Here is a 26,695-nt window from a genome sequence, read left to right on the forward strand (position 1 = left end):
GTTGAGTCCCACAGTTGCCACCCCCCAATAATTCACACTTCACACATCAATTTTTGTTTGGGTTTTTGGCATAATTTTTGGCCACAACTTTATTTAAATACAAAATATGTGAGTGGTTGCTTAGGCATTGGTTATGACTATCTGTCCATGCCCTCAGGGACAGAGCTGGCATTCCGGACACCAGCGGAAGCCAGAGGCATTCCGGACACCAGCGGAAGCCTTAGTGGGAAACAAGTATTGGGTGAGCAAATGAAGCTGGGCATCAGTCCCTCACTACTCACCCTCATGTTCCTTTGGGGCTTGCACGGCCCAAGTCCGATGCCAGGGACAAGGACGAAAAGAATGGCAAGCCCCTGGATTCCTTTAACGGAATTCCCTTCGCATCATTTGGAGGAGTAGGCACTTACCCCTCCAAGAACCACCTTAACCAATGCCTAACCGCCATGGAGCCCACAGCTCACCGCCAAACCACTCACAACCCCAACCAAGCCCTGAGCTTGGCTACCACTGCACCCAGCCAAACCTCATTCCCTGAGGCAGAAAGATGCACACCATCGGCTCTAAAAGGGATGCAGCCTGAAAATGAATCATTGGATGAGAAATCACATCTCCACCCAGCTCAGACATCTTCCTTGCCACCGCAGAATTGATGCGTTTTCTGGCCCTTTCCGTGGCTGCCGGGCAACGACTGCCCATCCAAATGGGGCGGCGCAGCAGCTTAGACCAAAATATTTTTTTTTTGCTGATGGTACCCATGCCCTCAGCACCTCCAAGTCACTCAAAATTGCAGCACGAAGTGAAAGACAGTCCATGGATACCAGGTCGTTCTCACCCAGCTGCACCACTATAGCCGTGGGCGGCCCTTCCAAGAGCAACTGCCTCCGGATTCACGGCAAGAACTCTGACCAGCGCATTCCTCGTCTGGCCAGCCACGACAGCTGCACATGCGGAGGGAAGCCGAGGCCTGGACCCAGTCCGGACTGCCGTGCTGCGACGCCCGCCCAATGGATGATGCTGTGCCCCACCAACCAGATGCGGACAGCCGCTAGACCTGAGGTAAACAAAGCAAAACAATGTGAGAATCCGATTATTAGCGGACATAGCCTCGAAACGCATCCGACTTCCAGCGGCCCAAATCCTTTATTCCAGCAGCCGACAAGCCCCAATGAGCAGCTGTCGTTGCCGCCCCAATCCTAAAGGAATGAGGGGCAAAACCATAGGCCGTGCCGTCACAAGCCAGAATCGCCTTTCGCATCACCTGTGCAAACTGGCGTCTTGTTAGGGGCAACCCATTTTCATGCTTTAACAGAGGCCCATCACCTGAGGGGCGCACTGCCAAGTACTTACTAACATCCTTAACAGGGCAAGGGCCTGCCTCCCCCGTAGCAGGGAGACGAATGACGGCACCCTTCTTTACTTTATTTATTTTATTCTATTGTCCACCGCCTTATTAACATGCTTTCTGGCCTGCTCGGTGGTAGTTTGTCTAGGCATTGGTTCCCGACTAGCTGCACCTGACCTCAGCAGGGCAACACTGACGCCAGGGCCCCACCATATCGTCAATACAAATAAATAGCGTGGGGGAGCAATGAACCAGGATCAGACTCAAGCTCACCCCCAAATGCTCCAGGGGACTCTTGCGTGGCCCTACCCCTTGAAAGGGGTCAACCAAAGCATGGCAAATCCATGGATTCCCTTAATGGAATATCTTTGCACATTGGAGGGGACAGGTGCTCCAACCCCCCCTCCAGACCACCTGGAACCAATGCCTTTAATTATTTTGAGTCCAGGGAGAGCTGCCATCAACTCAATCCAAGCCCTCTTGCATGCAGGAATGCAAACTTATGCTGGAGGAAGACAGCAAACATTCTCACCCAGCTGTACCACCAGCACTGCGGGAGGACCTGCACAGGTCACCTCGACCGCACCAAAGGAAGGATCTCCTGCCAAAGCATTCCCCATCTAGACATCCAGTATAGGTTCACATGGGCAGGAAGACTGAGATGGCGCCCCAGTCCAGACTCGTCAGCGCGCTTGCCAGCCCAGTGTACAATGCTGTGGCCCAAATGTGCACAGCTGCTCCTATGAAAATAGGAAATAACAGACAAGCATCAGCACAGACATCATTGTGACACTTCCTGATATAACCCTTGTCAGCGTCAGACTTCCAATGACCCGTATTCACAATCCTGTCTACTGACAGGCCCCCAGTGTGCAGCCTTTGCAGCAGCACCTAATCGTAAGGAATGAGGCGTTCAGCGGTAAGCAAGCCGCAGGCCGTAATAACTGGTGCACGACGTAAGCACATTAATGCCTGGCTAACGGGAACCCATTTTCATGCACTAGGAGCGGGCCAGCCCCCAAGGAATAAAAGCCAAATATTCTGTTATCCATAACTGGGCAAGGGCCCTCCTCACCTGTGGCGGGAAGCCTGATTGTGGCACTCCTGCCCACGAAGTCTGTTTTAGAGTTCCCCACTCTAATGACAAGCTCCAAAGGATAAGGAAAAGTCCTGAAGCAATAAGCCTCCAGACTCTCAGCCCCGTGCTGGCTCCAACAACCATTTTCCCAACCCTCAGTGCGAAAATGCAATGGACTACTGAAAGGAGTCTCGCCTTGATCTTTAACCAGCAGACAAGTTTTAACTTGTTGCAGATACTGCATAGGTAAAAATTGACTGACTTCCTGCCCACTGTCCTATGAGGTTGGAGCCTATTCCAACCTTCCAAGGCCCTGCGCCCTACAAACTTTATACAAGGGTCTCTGAAAAATAAAAATAAAGGGTCTCTGAAAAATAAAGCTTCGGTGTAACAGACATTGCAGCGGACTGAATTCTGATAGTTATAACCGCATGCCCAATCTGCAGCAGGTGGACCAAATAGTAATGACCGAGAACTGCCAGCTTAAGGCTAAGAAATCCATCCAGGCCTTCCCATAAGAGGTAAAAGCAGAAGGGGAAATGGAAGCTGCTGCTCTCTGTAATCACTAATTGTTGTCAATCAATCAATCAACCTTTATTGCATTAGCATACAGCCATAGCAAGGATAAAACAAAAAATGCTAGAGACAAGCAACCAATCAAAATTCAAAGCGATATTACTGGCGTTATGACATTTAAATACCCTAAGACAATAATGTAAAGATTTAGTTGCCAGCGCTGAGAATCTAAAATGCGGGTGTGTATAAAGTATATAATGGCCCAAAATAGGCTCGGTACATTAGGTTAAAAGGTAGGAAGAGAATTAAAACAGGTCCAGGTCAAAATGTTGTTGTCAAAATGCCACAGGTGGTCTGGAAAAGGCTGGCAATAGCTGAGTCTGGAGCCCAGGATCTGAAGCGCTTCATCTGAAAATCGGATAGAGTGTCAGCGACAATATTAGAGGATCCCGTAAATTGGAGAGTAGAAAGCACAATATTAAACCTTAAGTGGCGCAGCTCGAAAGCTGAGTGGAGGGGGCGGAGACTGTGCTAGAGCGTGAGGACTGTTTTGCCAAGACGCTCACCACTACCTGGTTATCAGACCAAAAGCAGATCCAATGGTCACTGAACTCTTCGGGCCCACATGTGAACTGCTACAATGGGGAAAACTCAAGAAAAGTTATGTCACATGATTGCCTCACCACACCAGGCTTGAGGCCATAGCTTTGCACACCAGCAGCCCTTGAAATAAAAACCAAAGGGCAAAGATCCAGCAGCACCAGCATGAACCTGAAAATCCCTGTGCGGGTTCAAGGTATCCTGCCATGGCGAACTACTATTGCATACATTCAGGAATTACTACCATCGCCTAATATCTGCCTTCACCACACTTGGTAGGCGTACACAAAGGTAAGGGGACCTCAGGCCGCAGGCAGCCTGGCCTAGTGGGAAGATTAATTAAGTGACCCAGCAAGATCGGATCTGATGAAGCATCACTTGCTACAGAGGAAGTATTACAAAATAACTTCCTTCAAGGCAGACAGCTTCTCCATAGGCAAGTGGTATGTTTTAGCAACGATATCCAACTGGATCCCTAAATAAAATGGGAATATGGGCAAAAGGTATTGAGCTATTGCTTGCCAGCTTCCAGCCCCCGCTTGGGCAGGGGGCATCTTGTGCTGCCATCATGATAAGTAAACTTACAGGGCCGACGCTGGCCAGAACCCCTAAAGAGGTCCCGACAAAGCTGCCACCGAGCCAGCTTCCTTTCCAGACACACACTCTGTGCAATGCAAAAAACACACTCCGTGCAGTGCACACACTCTCCCTGCAATGCAACTACACACTCCGTGCCATGCAAAAAACACACTCCGTGCAGTGCACAGACTCTCCCTGCAATGCAACTACACACTCCGTGCAATGCAACTACACACTCCGTGCAATGCAAAAAACACGCTCTGTGCAATGCAACTACACACTCTGTGCAATGCAAAACACACTCCCTGGAATGCACGCACCCTCCATGCAATGCAACTAAACTCCATGCAATGCAACTACACACTCCGTGCACTGCACACACCCTCCGTTCAATGCAATTACATACTCTGTGCAATGCACACACACTCTGTGCAATGCAAAAACACACTCCGTGCAATGCAACTACACCCTCCATGCAATGCACACACCCTCCGTGCAATGCAACTACACACTCTGTGCAAATGCACACACACACACACACACTCCGTGCAATGCAACCACACCTTCCGTACAATGCAACAAGCCACTGTGCAATGCAACAAGCCACTACGTACAATGCAACAACACACTTCGTGCAATACAACAACACACTTTGTGCAATGCAACAACACACTCCGTGCAATGCAACTACACATTCCACGCAATGCACACACACCCTTCATGCAATGCACACACCCTCCGTGCAATGCAACTGCAAATCTCTCACGCAATGCAATGCAATTGCAGCCCGTGCAGCGCCATGCTCTGCAACGCACAGAGCAAACTGCACTGCAGGCATGCAAAGGTGCTTTCTCCCACTTGCATATTGCAATTTGGTGCCCGTTACATCCCTCGCAGTGAGGGAACCACCAAAAGGACCTAAGTGTCCAGGTAGAGCAATGGGGGAGCATGCAGCTGTCCCATACAGGGACCAATCCTGCAACCTAAGCATTACCGGCACTATGCGCTGACCCAGTGAAACCAATGCTTCATGGACCACATGGGGACACTATTCAGGCCGGAAACGCTTCCAGGCCATCGAATTCTAGGGCAAAGCCCTATGATCGCCTGCTAGGCCAGGCATAAATGTTTTCAGTGAAATAGCAGAGTTGAGCTAGCCCACAGCTTGTCCAGGTACCCCTGCTTGCCCTTTTAGAGGGAAGCACACCTTCAAGAAACCCAAAGTTCTTTTATCACAAATGGGCCGAACTACCCAGCAACAGAATAGCCCAAAAGGAGCAGTTTATTTTGTTTTGTTATAACAATGGCTAAGAGGGGGATATGAACCCTGTCTCCCAGGTCCTAGTCCTACACTTTAGCCACTAAGCCACAATGGCTCATCTCTAAAATGGCAGTCGCCACTATCAGGGCAAAACAAACTTAAAGAAAATAAACTTGTTCAGAAACAGCATAGTTCAAGAGCATATACAGAGTGCTCATAGTCCTTGGAGGCACAGGGAGCCTCTGGGGCCCTCTGTCTGCCTCAGATAAACATTAGCAGCAACTGGGCCTGCAAGCAGATACATTCCTATAGCGAGAATGTCATAGCAATATTAAAAGAACTCAAATTAGTGCTCCCCCCAAGGCTAGCTTAAAATTTGGCCAACAGCGCTGCACACTACAGGGAGAATCTTCCCACTGGGCAGGGTAAGGGGTGGGGTGGGAACTCGAACAGGAAAAGGGGGAAATTAAATTATTTAAGGGACTAGTGAGGATTAAAAAGAAAGGGGAAATAAATAAATAAATAAATGTAACCAGACAATGAGAAGATTGTCCAAGCGCTCCATGTGATCCGAAGCAAAACGGCCAAGAGGAAGTCCAACCCCTGGCTCCCTATATTTATAGACTCTACCCCTCCTCTGAATTTAGCAACATACAGAACTCCCCAGCAACCCAATATTAACCCTTTAGCAGGCTTGGATTTTTTCTTTTTCAAATCTGCCTAGTCATGGCAAGGTGGCATGTTTCCCCAACCGCAACCCGTGCTCTCTGGTTAAGGAGAACACGCTTTATATTCATCTATGTTTCTAGAATGATGATGAGGTGATGAGTCTTTTCTCCATTCACTCGATGCTGTTGTAAGTTCCTCTTTCTTCTTCTGGCTAGCAAAATGATCTACAGCCAGTGTTCTTGATGGGAGGAGCTTGCAATGATTCTGTGTCAGACACCTGGCTGCAGGAGTTTCCCCCCTACCCACGAAGTAGGTGGTAGTGATCAAGCAGATGAGAAAACAGGGTGAAGAATTACACACCCATGTTAGATTTACTGGTGAAACAATGTCAGAATTAATACAGAGAGTTTGCACGAGTGCTGTGAGCTCTATATTGAATCCATCTTCAGCCTTCATTTGCATTAGTGTCCATTCAGACTCAGAATTGCTCTGAGAAAAGAAAGTACTTTTTCTTTTTCAAAACTCAGAAACTAGCTCAGTTTATTGAGTAATTGGGAAGGAGGCAGAAGGAAGGACTTCTTTGGTTCAGATTTCATTCTGAACCGAAGAAGAACTTTCCAGAGCACTTTGAGGTTTAATATTTCTGACCTTGTGGAATATAACATTCTGCAACATTGGTCATTTGCCTTGCCTTCGGAGTAATGATAATAATAATATCTGGGCGGCTTCCAAAAGAATATTAAAATACTGTGATACATCAAACATTAAAAGCTTCTCTAAACAGGGCTGCCTTCAGATGTCTTCTAAAAGTCTGGTAGTTGTTGTTCTCTTTGACATCTGGTGGGAGGGCGTTCCACAGGGAGGGTGCCACTACCGAGAAGGCCCTCTGCCTGGTTCCCTGTAACTTGGCTTCTCGCAGTGAGGGAACCACCAGAAGGCCCTCGGTGCTGGACCTCAGTGTCCGGGTAGAATGATGGGGGTGGAGATGCTCCTTCAGATATACTGGACCAAGGCAGTTTAGGGCTTTAAAGATCAGCACCAACACTTTGAATTGTGCTCGGAAATGTGATATTGCTAAATATCTGAAACATCCCATGAAAACATGGGACTGATGCTGAAAAGAGTGTCCCTATGTTCAATTTTCCCATGCATGCCAATGACATAATGATGACCACTATACCTCTACCCATGATCCCTATCATTGAGCTGGATCAAGCTGCACTAAGTTAAGTCCCATTTATTTCAATGAGTCTACTCCAAGCATCGCTATCTCTCAATACAATTCATTGACTGTGCCAGGTAGGAAGAAATGAAATGTCACAGCACAGGTTAAGTCACACAGGTTAAGAAAGAACTATACCAATAAATTCTATTTTATCCATGACCCCCTTTCAAATATAGATGGATACACTTCTATTCGATATGGCAGTGAAAGAGAAGCCTCCTGTTCTTCAAACCCCTTTAATGGTTTGTTTGTGGTGCAGGACATTGTTATCATGGTTTGAGGAGGATCCAGCAATAAAGCAGAGTGTTTTGTTGTTGAAGGAGAGAGACATGAAACACTCTTCCATAGTCTAACACTAGTTAGGGAGATATATCTCTATTTCATTGGCTTGGTTCCTAAAATAAGTTCACAGGAGGGATGCTTTCTGTTCCCTTATCTGCCTTGCAGCCAGTAGCAGTTGGAGAGATTGCGTGTTTATCAGGAGGGAGAGTGGGAAGGGCAAAATAACAGAGATGTCAGCAGTGTGCAAGCCTCTCAGCTGAAAGGCAAAAACCCCCTACTTGGCTCCAAAGGCAACCAGTTAAGGGAGGAATGGGTGCCACAAAAGGCTGAAAGAGGCCATAGGAGGGAGAAAGCAGGGCTCCAATAGGCTCTGACCTGCCCTGCCCCCCATGTAAGCATTACATGAGGGCATACAGATCACCTAAAGCCATGCCAGGTCTAGTTGCTGGTGCAGCTGCAAACTCCCAGTGCCGCTGGAGTCGGGTACACTCAGTAGGGAGCGGAGAGGTCTTAATTTTGTTTTCTTTGTTGATGCCTAAAAACTCAATTAAAAATATTTTCAAAAACATCAAAGGGAAAAAAAGATATTTTATCAATAAACTCATTAATATCAATGAGGAGAAAGACAGCTTATCATTGAGTCATCGTCTGGCAACTGCTCAAAATACTCCTAAGAAAAGGAAGCATATTGGACACGCACCCACACATTTTGTTCTAAGTGTAAAGGAAACTGTTTTATGCAAGGAACTGTTTTCTTTTTCTTTTTTAGTTAGTGGGCAGTTGTTCTGGAAAAGAAAGGAAATCATCCCACCTGTTTGTGGCCAATTTGCGCAGTGCAGAATTTGAGAAACGATAAGTATATTTTGGTCTGATTCACATGACATGGTAAGCCAAACTATGGATTACTGGGACTGTGGAGAAGTGTGGACTCTGGGAGAAAAGCTCACAACTGCTTTGCTCCCCCTCCCCAGCCTTTGATTTACCTGTGCTGTGCTGCGCCATGTCAAAGTTTGCCTTAGTGTATCCTCCAAACCTGGGCTTATTGTTAAGCTCTCTCCTCACCAAACATGAACTTAGAACAGGTTAAATAAATCCTCTTTGCTGCAGATCCTTCAGCAATACCAGCTGGGCACACCTTGGACATGCCTGATCTCATCTGATGACAGAAGCTAAGCAGGGTTCGGCCTGGTTAGTACTTGGATGGGAAAATGCCTGGGACTGCTAGATGCTGTTGTAGAGAAGGGCTGCAGCTCAGTAGCAGAGCATCTCCCTTGCATTACATACACAAAGATCCAGGTTCAATCCCCGGCATGTCCAGGTAGGGATTGGAGAGACCCCCCCTCCGAAAACCTGGAGAGCTGCTGCCAGAAGGTAGACTATACTGAGCTAGATGGACCAATGACCTGACTCAGCAAAAAGTGAAAACCCAAGCCATTGGTCTCCTATGTTTCTTCCTGGGGTGTGTGGGCAGCTCTTCTGTGTCATTTGAGAATAGCATTACACATAAACTACTACTACTACTACTACTACTACTACTACTACTAATTTATTTTTTATATACCCTGCCCAGCCACTCTGGGCTGCTCCCAACAGAACATTAAAAACACAATAAAAGATCAAACATTCAAAACGTCCCTAAACAGGGCTGCCTTCAGATGTCTTCTAAAACTCAGGCAGTTGTTTATTTCCTTGACATCTGATTGGAGGGCGTTTCACAGGGCGGGCACCACTACCTAGAAGGCCCCGTGCCTGTTTTCCTGTAAGCTCACTTCTCACAGTGAGGGAACCACCAGAAGGCCCTCGGAGCTGGACCTCCGTGTCTGGGCTGAATGATGGGGGTGGAGACACTCCTTCAGGCAGTGCTTTTTTTCTTTTTTCACAAAATGCACAGGGGTATACGTACCCCTGAGTCCCCCCAGAAAGAAGCACTGCCTTCAGGAATACTGAGCCGAGGCCGTTTAGAGCTTTAAAAGTGTGACATAGACTGGTTCCTAAAATATGATCTCTAGCAAAGGGTGGTCAATCTCCAAAGAGAAAGAAATGCATCATCCAAAATAAGACAGAGATTTGCACTACATTTGCATATGCTAATACTCATATAGCTGTACATTTGCATATGCTAATACTCATATAGCTGTACATTTAGAAATGTTTGCAGTAGAAATGGCAGACATCTCACCATGGTCTGCAGGACTGTGACCAGATGACCTCAATTTGCTGACCTGGTGTTGTGCATTTTCAAGATTTTTCAAATCGAGAACTGTCCTCTGTAAAATAGGAGAAATGGTCACCCTAATAGGTCTTGTTCTTAAAATACTTCTATTTAAATTCACGAGAAGAGAAAGATGAGCCCAGAAAGATTTTTTTGTTTTGTTCTGGTCTCCCGATTATTTTCTTCCTATTTTGCAGTGTGTAAACTTTGCTTCTAACAAATACCCACCATTTAAAATTAACTTGCCTTTTCTTCCTTAGATTGTAAGCCAGCATGTGCATCTCCCGCAGAGAAGTAACATGATGGGTGTTAAATCCAGCAACACTCCTTGCTCCCAGAAGAATATATTCATAAATGTTCCCCACCCCAGTGATTCATTTCAATTCTGATATCAAATAGAATCTGCTTTGCACCTTAGGCTGTCAGATATATACGATGATCTTGGGTCTGAATTTAAAACCCATCAGGGGAATGGTAGAGATAACACCGCTCTCACTACAGGTTGGGGAGACAATATAAATCGCTTTGGATATTGAAGTGGGCCACTGAGCACTTGGATAGATTTCACTTTGCGCTCTCAGTGATGCAAAGAACCAGATGTCAAAAACACCACAACTGCTGCAGTACTGCTCCTTCCAGACCAGATGTCTGTAAATGTTTTTGATTTATCAATGTATGTACTTGTAGATGTTATATTCAGACATTTACACACTGGCTGATTAAAGGGGAAACATTCTTTTTTAAAAAACCAAAAAACCAAATCACACCTATATTTACCCTCCAGATTTGCCAATGATTCATCAAACAGCTGTGTAATGTTTGTCAGAAATAGACATCTTGAGGAAGTTCACGCAAGTCTTAGAGTACAATCCCAAAGTGTCTGCTCAGAAGTAAATCACAGTGAACTCGCTCTTAGAAAAGTAAATATTGGTTAGTAATCTTAAAGTCCTATTTTGCAATCAGGAGATTACATAGGACTTATGTCTGTGCCCCATCTTAATTGGAAGAAGCCGTTCTAGTTCATGTTTGGAGTAAAGATTCACTGTGCTGTTGTCATGGTTCAGCTCTGCCCAGACCTGGAACCTGAGGTCTACTAAGACAAGAAGGAGGGTGAGTGGTCACACACCCCTCCTCCAACAGGTCTCCTTGCTGCCAATGATCCTGAAGATCCTGCTGAATCTAGACATCCCTGTCCCAGGACTGCAGGTCAGAACAATTGCATCATGGGCCCTCAGCTCTTTCTTAAAAACTGGACAATTCCCTTACCAGATGGTGTTCTGCTTTGGTCATTTTTGCAGAAGATTGTTATGAAACTTATCACTATTCAACTTCTGGCACACCAGGATAGCATCAGCTAGGGAAAGAATGATGTATCCAAATTTCTGTCCACAATAACCTTGTCAGTCCTTTTGAACTGAGGTTTCCTTACTAGTCCAGGATCTGTCTTCAAATGCTGAAACTAGCTGATGGCCCATGCTCATATACCTTGAGTTATCTTGTATCAGAGAGGATCTATGACAGCCCAGACTCCCTGTATTCACAATGCAAGTGAGCTACGTAAAGCTGATTTCAGATGACACTGGACAACGATGAATGGCAGGCCCAGTTGTGGGAAATTGCAGTCAAACATAACTATGCATGAGTGTTGGTTAATATGTAAAGGGCTTAAGAGTTAGATTTCTAGACTCAGCTAGGTCACACACCCTTCTTCTCTGATGAGGAAATGAAGCCTTCTCTTCCTGCTTGCTGCCTCATGTAACTGACCAAGGAAGATGTGCCTAAGCAAGTTCCAAGCTTATAGCACGTGTTTGAAACTATCTTTCTCAGTGGCGTAGCGTGGGGGGTGCAGGGGGGGGCCGGCCACACCAGGCGCAACATCTGGGGTTAGGGCAAATCCACAGGTTAGGGGGCGCAAATCCACGGGTTAGGGGGCACAAATTACTTGCCTTGCCCTGGGTGCTGACAACCCACGCTACGCCACTGATCTTTCTGCATAATATTTTTCTGCCTGTGATCTTCTTGCTGCTTGGATAAATGCATGAACCTGACCTTTGGAACATTTTGTAAGTAAAGCATTTTAAACGTACTTAACAGTGTATGGTCTGTTCATTGTAAGAGGAGTAGAAAGAGGGGAGTGCTTTGTAATCAGACTAAAGGGGATACACAGAAAGTTTAACAGCCTACATTCCCAATGCTTCATTGTGCTGCTTGATTTCATGAGTTAAATCTCTGCTACTGTGGGTCACATGGATTCATATTTTCCTCCCACACCAGTGACCTTCAAGTGGGATGGGGTCACTATTATTCATGTAGTTCAGTCATCACTAACCAGTCTATTTATCAGATTCAGGCCTGTCAAATCGAGCCTGCACCACTCTAATATATTGCATATGCTTGCAGAGGGCAGCTTGCAGCTGTGATATAATGGGATCACAACAGCTGGGTTGATGCAGTTAGTGAGAAACATCCTGTCCTTATAGTCAAATGACATTTCTGACTAGGGTAGGTTTATGTACTTGCCTAAAGGCCTTGGAGTGATGTTGATGTTGGTACAGTGGTACCCCGGGTTACAGACACTTCAGGTTACAGACACTTCAGGTTACAGACTCCGCTAACCCAGAAATAGTACCTCGGGTTAAGAACTTCAGGATGAGCTTCAGGATGAGAACAGAAATCGCGTGCTGGCAGTGCGGCGGCAGCGGGAGACCCCCTTAGCTAAAGTGATACCTCTGGTTAAGAACAGTTTCAGGTTAAGAACTGACCTCCAGAATGAATTAAGTTCTTAATCCAAGTTACCACTGTATGTGATTATGCAATATCTGTGGGTTAAATCAGAAAACAAAAGGTGCCTAAGAAAACTATGCTGGATAAAGTTGCTGCATGGTAGAGCTGGGGAACCTGTGGCCCTCTAGATGTTGTTGGCTTACAGCTTTCATTATTTCTTACCGTTTTGATGGAGTTCCACAACATCTGGTGTGCCCCGATTATCCAACCCACCTTCATAAAGGGGATGCCTTTATATAGTGTTGGTTGCACTGGCCTATTTATTCTGAATGTTTGTACAGTGGTACCTCGGGTTACATACGCTTCAGGTTACAGACTCCGCTAACCCAGAAATAGTGCTTCAGGTTAAGAACTTTGCTTCAGGATAAGAACAGAAATCAGGCTCCAGCGACGCAGCAGCAGCAGGAGGCCCCATTAGCTAAAATGGTGCTTCAGGTTAAGAACAGTTTAAGGTTAAGAACGGACCTCTGGAATGAATTAAGTACTTAACCTGAGGTACCACTGTATGTGATGCCAATAAAAATTTGATGATGATGGTGATTTCCATATAGCGTTGGTGCTCACTACTGGGTTTTTGTAAAAGTTTTGACTAATTCATTTTTGTGATTCTTAAGGAGATCTTTATTAATAACATCTAGCAACATTCTAAGCCAGGCATAGGCAAACTCCAGCCCGCCAGATGTTTGGGACTACAATTTCCATCACCCCTAGCTAACAGGACCGGTGGTCAGGGATGATGGGAATTGTAGTCCCAAACATCTGGAAGGACAGAGTTTGCCTATGCCTGTTCTAAGCAATCACACACACATTCTGTCTATATGCTCTCTTTCCTCCCATCTCTTCATTAAATACTGAGTCCTCCTCAGGACAAACTTCTTGAAATATAAACTTATAGTTAACACAATACAACAATATGGAACTGATAAAAACTTATATTACTATAAAAGTGTTAGAGCATCTGTATTCTTGCCTGCTCGTTGTTCTTAGCTGAACACGAGATAACAGGAATGAAATGCTTTGTGCACAGTCCTAATAACACAATTTTCTTTGGAAAGGGATTAATAAGAAATAAATGTTACGGAGAAAGGGAGCGGGTTTGAGGCACAGAGGAAGAAACAAACATAGTGCATGAGAGTGTTCTGAGAATGTGGATTGTTCTCCCCCCACACACACACACACTCCCCATCACTGAAATAGGAAATTGTTTTCCACAGATCCTACTGCTCTTGTAATCATTTCTCTGCTAATTGTATTGCTACCTTGGCGAGCTTGATAAACTAGATGTTGGTAGGACTAAGAAGCATCTACAGCAGTGGATTTCCTTACAGTTTTCCAATTTCCAACTGCTTGGAATTAAATCTTCTCAACAAAATACCCATGGTAAAAATCTTTTACTAGGGTTGAATGACTATGTCAATTTTGGTTCTATCAGTTTCTCATATTTCTGGTCTTAAATATAGTTCTCTACAGCAATGTGCAATTATTGTTATTAAAAACGCTTTATGAAAATTCAGCAGCAATTTTATGTGAATTTCTCCTAATGAATACATTTCAGATGCAGTTTTGACTAATGTTCACATTTTTGCAAGCACTTTCCCCCAATAGATCTCATTTCACAATGTACATTCTAACTGTATTTTATCTAAACATAAATTTAGAAATGTATTTGGAAACATTTTGAGCTATGAACGGCATCATAAAGTCCTAAGAACTGAAAAATTCAAACTGCATTCTGCTCTGAGCATTAGAAAATGAGGTATGGATCAGGCCACATCATATTAGAATTCACAGACAACCTATTCATCAAGTACTGCTAGTCTGTTTAGGGCACCTGAAATGAGGGATGGAGAAGAAAATTTGATTCATTTTTTTCTGTTAATGTCTTCTATTAATGATTGAATGTCTCCTATTATGGGAAAATACTTTTGCAAAAACATGTGCATTGAACATGAAAAGGATGTATATTAGAATAAATTTGCACTAAAATGCTGTCAAATTTATGAAAAAAAGTATTCACAAACTGATGTGGAAATTTGAAGAACTTTAATTTAGGATTGGAAAAATGAGAAGCCAGACTGGTCAGATCTGTCCATTCCTACATGATAGTCACCCCCATCCTATGATTTTGTTGCACCACAGCTTTAATAAATGGTAATTCTGGCCTTGTACATGATATTCTTGGGCCAGGGCTATGTAGGATTGTGTGTAAATGTCCAGGGATACATTTCCATACATGTGTTCTAGGATGGAATTATAGTCTCCAACTCTGGCACTTTTCACTACAGCTACACAATGAATTACAAATGCACTGGCAGGATAATAAATATTGAATAATTTTTCTTAGGTAGGTAGGGATGAGATTTGTATCATGACATTACAGTTTCTTTCTTTCTTTCTTTCTTTCTTTCTTTCTTTCTTTCTTTCTTTCTTGTTATGTACTTCAACAAAGCTTTCTGTGCGGTTTACAAAACACACACACACAAAGCCAAGATAGAATCTCACATCATTTGGAAACAGAGCAGATCATCTCTCATGGGTCCCAATTTACCCCTGTAGGACCTCAGAATTCCTAAATTCTTGGATGGACTAGATGCCACCAGCAAGACCTTCTGTAATAAGCATAAAATTGACTGGCTCTGTACAAGGGAAGATGAAGTTCTTTGTTGATTTTAGGCTTTTAAAGCTGGTTGATACCAGCTTTAAAAGCCTAAAATCAACAAAGAACTTCATCTTCCCTTGTAGATGATTGAGCTGGTTGATACCAGCTTTAAAAGTATGCATATTCCTGCCCTTTGTTAAAGAGTTAAGTGAGGAGGAAGGGAAATTTATTCCAAAAAGAAAAATTGCCCAGGAACCCAGCATGTGATTTGATACATAGTGTTGTTAGCCAGGATCTTCAGTCATGGCAGGAGCAAAAAAAGCATAATAACCTTGCAAATGGCTCTGTTGGGAACCTGGTTTACATAATCAGTCCAACATTTTGTAACAGACTTCAGTAATTCCTTTTGGTAATTTTTCAAAGCATGGATATCTTGGCATACTTTTAAGTTAATCTAATCATAGCCCAACATTGAGCTTAGGGTTTATTTATCACCAGTCCATACTTTTTCAGCTACGAACCAATCTGATAGGACCTACTTCCAAGCTAGGGCAGATGTCTCTCAGGCATTAAAGTCCTTAATGTAAGTGGTAGTTGCATTCCTGATTCGTGGAAGGCTGCAAAGAAGGACTTTGAACAAAATTAGGAGGTAAGGGTCCATTGATTCTAAGTCCTAAAAGTGGCCTCCGTCACTCCCTACTGCATAAAATGCATCTCTTCTGCTCACAAATAGTCATATATGATGCCTTCCTTTTAGGAAGACTTTTGGAGCAGAAATAGTTTCTTTCTTAGGAAATGGTGGGGTTGCTGTGGTTAAATTTGTTATTGTTCAGTTGTTTAGTCGTGTCTGACTCTTCATGACCCCATGGACCAGAGCACGCCAGGCACTCCTGTCTTCCACTGCCTCCCACAGTTTGGTCAAACTCATGTTAGTAGCTTCGAGAACACTGTCCAACCACCTCGTCCTCTGTCGCCCCCTTCTCCTTGTGCCCTCAATCTTTCCCAACATCAGGGTCTTTTCCAGGCAGCCTTCTCTTCTCACGAGGTGGCCAAAGTATTGGAGCCTCAGCTTCATGATCTGTCCTTCCAGTGAGCACTCAGGGCTGATTTCCTTCAGAATGGATAGGTTTGATCTTCTTGCAGTCCATGGGACTCTCAAGAGTCTCCTCCAGCACCATTTAAATTATTAAATGGTTAACTTATTTATTCTTTATAGGGGTTAGGTTTTTAATCCTTTTCATTGCTGTTTTGGAGTTTTAATGCCATTTTATTCCATTTAATGCTGGTATCGAGATTGTATTTAAAACTGGACTTGTTGAGGAAAGGTGGGGTATGAATGTTTTAAATGCGAAAACTTCACAAGGCATGAGTACACACTTTTGGCTTACAGCCATCCATTACTATGCACAAACAAAATCCACACATACATGCCAATATATACACAGGGACTGTTTGCGTGGTCACTTTCTACTACTCCTCCCCCCAGACACCCGCACAAAAGGGTGCATGGATCACCTGAATGTGGTCTATATACAGGAATCTTGTTGTCAATTTCCATCTCTATGTGTGTTGATTTAAAAAGATCTCTTACTCCCATTTTTTGCTGGTCTTTGCAATTCAGATTACGAACCATGATTCGAGTCATGTTATTCCCCCCCCCCCCCCGCCTAATGGAAAGTCTTTATTTAATTAAAGTAATGAATGTCATTATGATTTTCTTTTGTATTGGTTCTGGAGGCAGATGCATTGCATACCCTTGTGGGTTCCATCTGCATGATGCCCAGTCAGAGACAGCTATGGTTAAGTATGTGTTAGGTGTAAATTAAACCAGCGTAAAGTCATGGCAATCTCAACCCCATTCAACAGTGGGGTTGCTGCTGCTGCTCTGCCTAAGCCTGGCAGAGAGAAAATAAGCTTTTGAAATAGTGTTCTATGCCAGGTTGCCAGGCCATGTGACCTTTTTTGGTCCCATAATGCTCCTTCTTTCACCAGCTTGTCCCAGACAGCTGAGCTGGGATGAGCAAATTATGCTGGTTTATCATTGGATGAGGTGGGGTTTGATATTTATATATTTGTCAGTCTGGCTAAGCCCAGGAAATAGCCAGCTGTGCCAGAGATCCGAAGCTGTTCATCTCAGTGGATCTTCTGTATCATCACCTATTTCGTATAGAATTGCAACCTTAAATATTTAACAGATTTATTAATATAACCGTAAGATTCTTTGCAGCTCCCATAGACCAACAAGGCTTTCTCTCTAGATCATCTAACACGTTTTCATCACTTTAAAATCCATATAGTTTAAAAACCATCAAAGTGCACCGAACAAATTAGCAAACTATTGAGTTCACCAAAATGCTTCTCTGAACTAGTTGTGTGTTTTTAACAAAACAAAGCAAAACAAAAACAAAAACCCTAAAGCAGGAAGGAGGAGAGGATTCTTTAAAAAGGTGTTTCTATGAAAGAAAAAAAGAAAACAAAAGGTTCTTTGCAGTGAGATGCCTACGGTAATTGTTGGTCCATTAGCTGCTTCATTTGCACTGAAATGACAAGGCAGGTGGGGACTAAACACAGAATTACTGTACCTATTAATCTCTAGAGTTCCCAATAAGCAACATAATTATTTTTATAAAACCCACAATTCTTTTTTTTAAAAAAACTGTGTCACCAAAAGCAACAAGCATTCACTGCAAAGAAACAAACAGGTTCAATCTGTTCTCCACTATATGTTTGTACAATTGGGTGGTTTGAATAAAACAAACTGAAGATGGTACTTGTGGCTGGGGAAACCCAGCCAGATGGGCAGGGTAGAAATAAGTTGTTGTCGTTGTTGTTGTTGTTGTACTCATTTCCATAAGGCATTTGGGAAGTGACCCATGGCATGAATCAGACCAACTCTGTCCCTTCCCCTCTTGATGCTACTACATTTTACAGCCCCCCTCTCCCTACCTTAAATATTGATCTGAGCTTTTTTGGAAATGACTTTTTCTTGTACCTTTCTGTACTCCTCAAACACCAGCTGGAATGTTTGATATTTGCAAGTGCTCTCTCATGGGAGCTTCTGTTCTGCCACTTTGCAGTTTTATATAGAAGAATTATTTTCACACTTTAAATGGTGTTGTGCTGGACAAGTGTAGGAGGGGGGAAAATAACCTGTTTTGTTTTTGTTTTCTTGAATTTAGCTACAAACACGTGTGAGCAAATACCAGCCTAGAGCACTATACTAGGCAAGGCATTGAAATACCTGAACGATGGAGTGGAGAACTAATACTGCATTTTCCACCACAATAGAGAAATAGACATGGCGGGTAAATAGACAGACAGATGTAACTTTTAAAAGGGGTGGTGAAACATTTTTGGGCCAAAAGCCACATTACCCCAGTGCAAAGTATATGGGACTATACACAAACATGCACACACACACATACACACACTTTCAACACTGGCACCCTTACACACACACCACAGGGACTTAACAGGCACTTAACTCATACTTCATCCACATCAACATGATCTCTTCTTCTCTCACCGCCACCTCAGCTGATCTATACAGTTGATCCATACAGTGAGGTATTTTCATATCCATCATAACACACTGGGCAAGGTGGCGTAAACCCCCATACCCGATCTGCCATGATCAGGAAGAAGACCAGTCCTCACTGCAGATCAGCTTAAGGGGTGTGTCATCATAATTACCTTTTGTCCATTCTGTTGTAACTTCTTCTTTATCAATATATGATTGTTACAGTTGTAGAGGCGGATTTCAGGGAGCATGACCAGTTCACCTACACCGGGCGCTGAGCCAAGAGGGCACCACTGGCACTGCTGCAACAAGGGTGTAGAATGGAAGGCGAGAGGCAGGGGGTGCCAACTTTTGGCATTTCACAGACTGTCACTGAAATTTCAAAGTCCAAAGTCTACCACTGACAGTTCTGTGCCTTCGGCATTTCTTTGAATGAAAATAATCCATCCTGATTTACTGAGGTTCCTAATGAACTGCAGGTTGCTCAATGAAGTGATGTTTTCAGGCATGAGGGATGGCAAAAGAAAAATATACCGTATTTTTCCGTGTATAAGACTAAGTTTTTTTCCTAAAAAATAATGCCAAAAATTAGGAGTGTGTCTTATACATGGATACATCTCCTCCTCACTAATCTGAGTCTCCCACAATAGGGGGCATCTTATACATGGGGGCGTCTTATAGATGGAAAAATACGGTACATAATATTGGCAGTGAAGTGTGTAGAGAAAAGGCAATTTTTCAGATTGGTGTGTAATGGTGATTATGATTACAGTGGTACCTCGGGTTACAGATGCTTCAGGTTTCAGATGCTTCAGGTTACAGACTCCGCTAACCTGGAAGTAGTACCTCAGGTTAAGAACTTTACTTCAGGATGAGAACAGAAATTATGCGGCGGCATGGCAGGACCCATTAGATAAAGTGGTACCTCAGGTTAAGAATGGTTTCAGGTTAAGAACGGACCTCCGGAACAAATTATGTTCATAACCAGAGGTACCACTGTATGTGTGTTTATATATTGTTTGCTGATTTGTGTGTCACCCTTCCTGTTTTTACTGATAATGTTAATGCTTATTGTAAACTGCCTAGAAGTTTTATTCCAATGAGGTGGTATATACATTTTATTAAATGTATATCTTAAATAAATATCACTAAATATATGGGTCTTTATATTTCAATGAGTATTACTTAGCTTCAGAAACCAAACTATATCAGACACCTTCATGTCATTCTTTAAGCTGAAACCAATGACATATTTAAATGTGTGAACTAACCAGACAAAGCTTTGGCTGCAAATCTGTTTTGTGAATAAACTATATGAAGCAGCGACTTGACAGAGCCACCTCATTGTTGTAAACACACTATAGTTTTCCATATCTGTGCAAAAAGAAAGCAAACAAAATCCTCCCTGTTGAAGAATTCTGCTAGAATAAGAGCCCTTTTCATTCTGCTAATGATCCTTTTGGATGTGCACACCACTGGGTTATCATTTTTCAAATACTTTCAGATATTATCATCAGATTGACACCCAACAGCCTCACTTTGTCCAGCTCTGCACAATGACACAGACTCCCATCATGCCGTGGGGCAGGTCTCTGACTGTCAAGAAGTGGCGAGGCTGCCAATCAATGCTTGCATGAAGTGGAGGCTTGTGTCTACTTTATCTCCAATCTATTTGAGTATAAATGGATGTTTGCAGAGCTTTAAGACCACACAAATCACCTCAGGCGGAATAATAATTGTTCTTGTAGCCAAAGCTAGGCTATTTCATGGACATGTTGGGTTGGCAGAAAAGCGAATCAATTTATAAAAGAGTGTGCAGTGTTAGATAAAGCCCAGGCCTCGACAGTTTTACCTGATGGGTTTAGTTTGTTTTTCAAAAGTGAGTTGCCCACAGGCATTCTCTTGAGTTTCTAGTAAATGGTCATTTTATTTTAAACAATAGCAGAGGCTTTAGATGGAGGTGCAACTTGAAAACATGTCACTTGGATTCAAGTGGGTTTATCAAAGTGAAATCTAACTTAGCTTCGTGCAGATAATGGCCAGACACTGAAGAGCAAATGGTCTTTATATTTTAACATGATGTCATCTTGGATGTTAATTATCATCAGGGACTCACATACAGAGGATTAAATCAGTGCAACATACATTATGTACATGCACATTAACACAATCATTTATATTAAGTTTCTCGTTAAGCAGATGAACTGCTAGTATCGCAGATGTTAGGTAGAGCAGGGTAGGGGCAGATTTTGGGCTTTAAAAATTCAGTGGTGCCCTGGGCAATGCCAAAATTCAGTCCCTCCACTACCTCTTGCCTTCTGTTGTTCATCATTGTTGCAGTACCCTCTTGTCCTCCCACCCAGTGCAGGCAAACTGGTTATTTCCCCCTAAGCATGCCTCTAACACACACTCCTCCAGATGTTCATAGGTTGCAACTCCCAACATCCCTGACCATTGGTGATGGCTGTGGCTGATGGGAATTCTCATCCCAAATGGACGATGGGAATTCTCGTCCAAAATTGTGCTTCTTGGGCAGACAAACTATTCTCTACTACCGCCTTAGCAATTCCTGTCTCCCAGAAGATACCGTATTTTTTGCTCTATAAGGCGCACCAGACCACAAGACGCACCTAGTTTTTGGAGTAGGAAAACAAGGAAAAAAAATATTCTGAATCTCACTTGCGTGTGTAGGTCCCCAGGCCACCCCTCAAATAACTTCACACATAACACGTAATTTTAGTTTTGGTTTTTGGGCACTATTTTGGCCACAACTTTATTAAAATACAAAATCAGTGAGTGGTTGTTTAGACATTGGTTATGACTATCTGTCCCCCCGCCTGGGACAGAACTGACATCCCGAGGTCCGATCGGTAGCCAGTAGAAGAGAAAGTCAAACTGGGGGGTCATTCGAGCTAAGCGTCGGACCCACGCCGCTCACCCCAGCAGCTCCCCGAAAGCTTGCCTGCCCGGTCCTATAACAAGGATTCCCATAACAGGGATTGGGCGGCCCTGGTCCCATAACAGGGATTGGACGAAATCATGGCAAGCCCCAGGATTCCTTTAACGGAATTCCCTTCAGCGCAATAGGAGGGGCAGACCCAGCTGACCCCTCCACCACCAGCATATTATAACCAATGCCTAACCGCAACCTTACAAGTTGTGACGAATTGCTGAGTAGTAGGCAAAAACCAAATGGCACAGCCAATCACCAAATGGCAAAATTCCTACTAGGCCCCCGCTCCAAAGCAGACGACCCCATGACAGGCAAAGCAAGGTCAACCGGAAAGAGGGCGGGCGGGCGGGCGGGTGATCCGATGCACTCTGCAAAGAGAAAGAGAAACCAGAGTGCACCAATATTTAAAGACTATGGTCCCACCCACCCGATTTGCAACATACAATTTGCCCCAGCAACCCGGTAACCCAATCATGATGCCAGGCAACAACTATTAACCTGCCTGGCAACAAGAGGCCTGGCCTGGTGGCCCACACCGCAACACGTGCTCTCATTTATTGGAGAACACGCCAAGCCAGAACAGCAAGAGGGATTGCTGCGCAGTGAAAGCAGCAATCCCTCTTGCTGTTCTGGCTTCTGGGATAGCTGGGCAGCCTGCATTTGCTCCATAAGACGCACACACATTTCCCCTTACTTTTTAAGAGGGAAAAAGTGAGTCTTATAGAGCAAAAAACATGGTACTCTTTCAAACTTTAGATTGTATGCTCCTTTGTGCAGGAACTAAGATGTATTCATGGTCTCTTGATGTCCGGAGATCACTTCTGAATATTTTAAATGGAGTTCGGAGGAAATGGCTTTCCCCCTCCTAACTGCCAGCTAACAGGAAGGGCTGGTGTAAGATTTGGATGTATATTTTTTTTTTTGCAAGTGTGTGTGTGCAAATAAACAGCAGGTTTGGAATAAAGACAGAAGCAATGTTTTCTGACAGGTGAAGGCACATTGTGGTGTGAATTGTGCCGCTTTCTGGGGATCAAATGTTGAGATCTGTTACCTCGTAGAAGTGTCATGCTGTTTGCCTGAAGTTATGCTTCACCTATATCTCTGCAAATAAAGCAAACATTACAGACATGTCAGAAGCCCCCAGTGTTCCTTCCTCGAAACAAATCAAGCCTGGGTCGTATTGCCTCTGGAACATTTCAATAAATCTGGAAGCAAGCCACAATATGTTTGCAAGCACACCTTTGTCACATTCACCCTTCTCTCTTTTTCTCTACATAGCAAATATCGCTTCAATTGAAGAGAGCATGTTGTGAAGTGAGACTTTACTTCAATAGCAGTTTTAAAAAGTGGTCTCTTGAAGCTGTCCAAGTAAGCATGTGTGAAAAGAGGTCCAGGTATATTTTCATCCAATAGGTATATAAATACTAATGCTATGCTGGAATTTTCTCCTGTGGTCTTCCGCACCCCCACCCCTATTTTCCTTTAAGTAATGAAAAAAAAGAAATTGCATTAAAAATATCAATACAGAAAATTTCTTTTAAATTCTAATGAGTGGGGTGCAGGGTTTTTTCCATGTTGACCTTACTTTTGAGATAGTCAACAGGTGTTTCTGAATGTCCTATCTTTCATTCTACCATTTGCCTCACTAATCAACCAAAGTCCAGGGTGGCCAGAACTTCATGAGCTAGATTTTCCAATGGGGCAGATTCAGAGCAGGCTTCATAAGTTGTATGGATGCTGCAGAAATGTTCACTAGAGGGGGAAAAACACAAACACCATACACCTCACAATGTTAAGATGAACCCAATCCCTGAATTCACTGAAATTCTAAAGACACAGCAAAACGGAAGCCTAATTTGGGAGGGAAGAAAATATTTGAGAAACTGAAGGGCAGATTTCATCACAACAAAAAATAAATACCTATGCCATAGGAATAAGCACACATACTTTAGGTAGAATGATATGCTACAGTATGCAGAGAACAAGTGTGTTGTTGGATCTCAGATTTAATAATCCTGTTTGATTTTTTCCTTTGCCCTCAGTAGGAGAAATCCCACAGTGACACACCCCCCCTTGACATCCTACCAACTTCAGATTATTTACTAGAGACATTTCAGGTTCCCACGTGTACAGAGTAACATGCATTTGCCAAAGAACAGCAGCAACACAAAAACAGAATTCCAAAATAAGATGAAACACTTCTTTATACCATGGGGGAATATGAGAGTTACTAGTAACCAACAAACAAAAATAACAGCTGAGAGATGATATCGCAGTTTCAGGACCTTTAGTGACGCCATGCCCAAATTTAGAATTTATTAGAGAACTTCGGTACATTGAGAGATGTTCCCATGCAGTGTTTGCACTGCTGGAAACCCCACGGAGAGTGGGGCAGTTCCTATTAAAAGTTACAAGTGATGGCTAGGATCCAAATCTGTTTGCGATAGTTCGGTGGAAATCTTTCTCCCTCCCCCCCCCCCCACCTGCCAGACTGCAGCCTGATTACAGAAATTTTAATCAGTTAATTGTATATTTAAGGAACAATTGTATAGCAAGTTCCACTGGGCTGAGCAGGAGTAGGATCCAGTGAATTTCCAGCTGAGGTGGGAGGTTTCTATCTTAGCCAATCTACTTAAGTCCCTTCATTTCCCTTCATTTAAGCCTCATCATTTCCTCAGCTGGGAACCAGTCGGCTGAGCTGAGCCTTGTGGATCTTGAGCCGTCATCAGTCCTGAAAAAAGGGGTGTTCTGGAGGCAGGGTAGGGGGCAGTGGGTGGGTGGGAGACTTGGGCTGGATCATAAGCCTGCTCATCTCAGTCATGGGAATCCAGTGTAAGTTAAGGCAGCAAAAATGGTGTTATGACTCAAACTCCATTAAAGGCTCACGGTTGCTCTGCCAACAAGCCCTGCTTGTGAAAACTAGTGTACTTTACCCTGGCTTACGTTAACTTCACGGGACGCGGGTGGCACTGTGGGTAAAAGCCTCAGTGCCTAGGGCTTGCCGATCGAAAGGTCGGCAGTTCGAATCCCCGCGGCGGGGTGTGCTCCTGTTGCTCGGTCCCAGCGCCTGCCAACCTAGCAGTTCGAAAGCACCCCCGGGTGCAAGTAGATAAATAGGGACCGCTTACTGGCGGGAAGGTAAACAGCATTTCTGTGTGCTGCGTTGGCTCGCCAGATGCAGCTTTGTCACGCTGGCCACGTGACCCGGAAGTGTCTCCGGACAGCGCTGGCCCCCGGCCTCTTAAGTGAGATGGGCGCACAACCCCAGAGTCTGTCAAGACTGGCCCGTACGGGCAGGGGTACCTTTACCTTTTAAGTTAACTTCACACCAGCGTCTTGTGTCTAGCATTGTCTTGCCCATCAATGAATCTATCATATGAATTTGCAAATGGGTAAAATAATATTTCTGAAGCAAGATGCGCTGACAATGCATGTAGGTGTTGTATCATGAAGAAATCACTTTAGAAGAAGGTTCCCCTTTTGTATTGGAGAAGGGACAATGCATTTAAAAAAAAAAAAAGACAGACCTTGCCATCTGCATTGTCCAGTAGCACCTTAGAGACAAACTTAGTTGGTCTCTAAGGTGCTACTAGACAATTTTTAAAAAGTGAGATGGGCGCACAACCCCAGAGTCTGTCAAGACTGGCCCGTACGGGCAGGGGTACCTTTACCTTTTAAGTTAACTTCACACCAGCGTCTTGTGTCTAGCATTGTCTTGCCCATCAATGAATCTATCATATGAATTTGCAAATGGGTAAAATAATATTTCTGAAGCAAGATGCGCTGACAATGCATGTAGGTGTTGTATCATGAAGAAATCACTTTAGAAGAAGGTTCCCCTTTTGTATTGGAGAAGGGACAATGCATTTAAAAAAAAAAAAGACAGACCTTGCCATCTGCATTGTCCAGTAGCACCTTAGAGACAAACTTAGTTGGTCTCTAAGGTGCTACTAGACAATTTTTAAAAAATAAATACTGTATTTTTCTCTCTATTACACGCAGATTTTTTCTCCTAAAAAGGAAGGGGAAATGTCTGTGCGTGTTATGGAGCGAATGTGGGGGGTCCCTGGAGCCGATTAGGGGAGCGCAGGAACAAAAATCAGCAAAAATCAATCGTGCGTTGTGTCGGAGAAGGGAAACCTGAAAAGAGGAAGTGGTTGCTTTCCTGCATTCTGCCTCAGGGTCTTACTGCCCACTCGCTTGTGTTTCGTTGCTGTGTTTGCTCAAACGGAACAAAGAGCAGGCAAATCCCCTCCCCTCCAGGCAAGCAGAGGGGAAAGCAGAGGTCTTTCCTTCTAATTCCTCTCCGTGCTCCTCGCAGGCAGCCAGAAAACATGCAGGAGGAGAGAGAAAGCTGGCATCGGTTTGTGGAAACTTTTGCCTTTCTTTCCTCCCTCCCGTAAAATCCCTCTTCTGCTTTCTTAGCCAGCTGCTTCTCTGCACACCGCTCTCTTGTCCCTTCTGTGTTTTTCCTTCACTCCCCACTTAAAATGTAGTTACAAAGCATGGATCCACATGAATCCTCAGGATCTTTGCATTGGGCCACCCCAAATTCACCATCAGATCACATAGCAGCCTGCCCCCCAAAAATCACACACCCACTGTTGCCTGGGGCTGCAATGGTGCAAAAACGTGGTTAAAAAGCATGGATCCACATGGATCCTCAGGATCTTTGCATTGGGCCACCCCAAATTCACCATCAGATCACATAGCAGCCTGCCCCCCCAAAATCACACACCCACTGTTGCCTGGGGCTGCAATGGTGCAAAAACGTGGTTAAAAAGCATGGATCCACATGGATCCTCAGGATCTTTGCATTGAGCTACCCCAAATTCACCATCAGATCACATGTCTGTGGCCACAGCATGAAGCACAAAAATGATACATCCACTGTTTCATTCAGATTTTCCCCCCTTGTTTTCCTCCTCTAAAAACAATGTGCGTGTTATGGTCAGGTGCGTGTTATAGAGCGAAAAATACGGTAAATAAATTTATTTCGACTGCATCAGACCAACACAGCTACCTACCTGAATCTTGCTATCTGTAGTTTTTAGAAGCATTTGTTTTAGCTTCAT

General features: G+C 43.9%; 1 pseudogene; it reads right to left on the minus strand.

The window, feature by feature from the left end:
• Positions 1-26,695, minus strand: LOC144328090 (uncharacterized; annotated as a pseudogene).

Source organism: Podarcis muralis, chromosome 6, assembly GCF_964188315.1.
Source record: "Podarcis muralis chromosome 6, rPodMur119.hap1.1, whole genome shotgun sequence".
NCBI classification, from domain to species: domain Eukaryota; kingdom Metazoa; phylum Chordata; class Lepidosauria; order Squamata; family Lacertidae; genus Podarcis; species Podarcis muralis.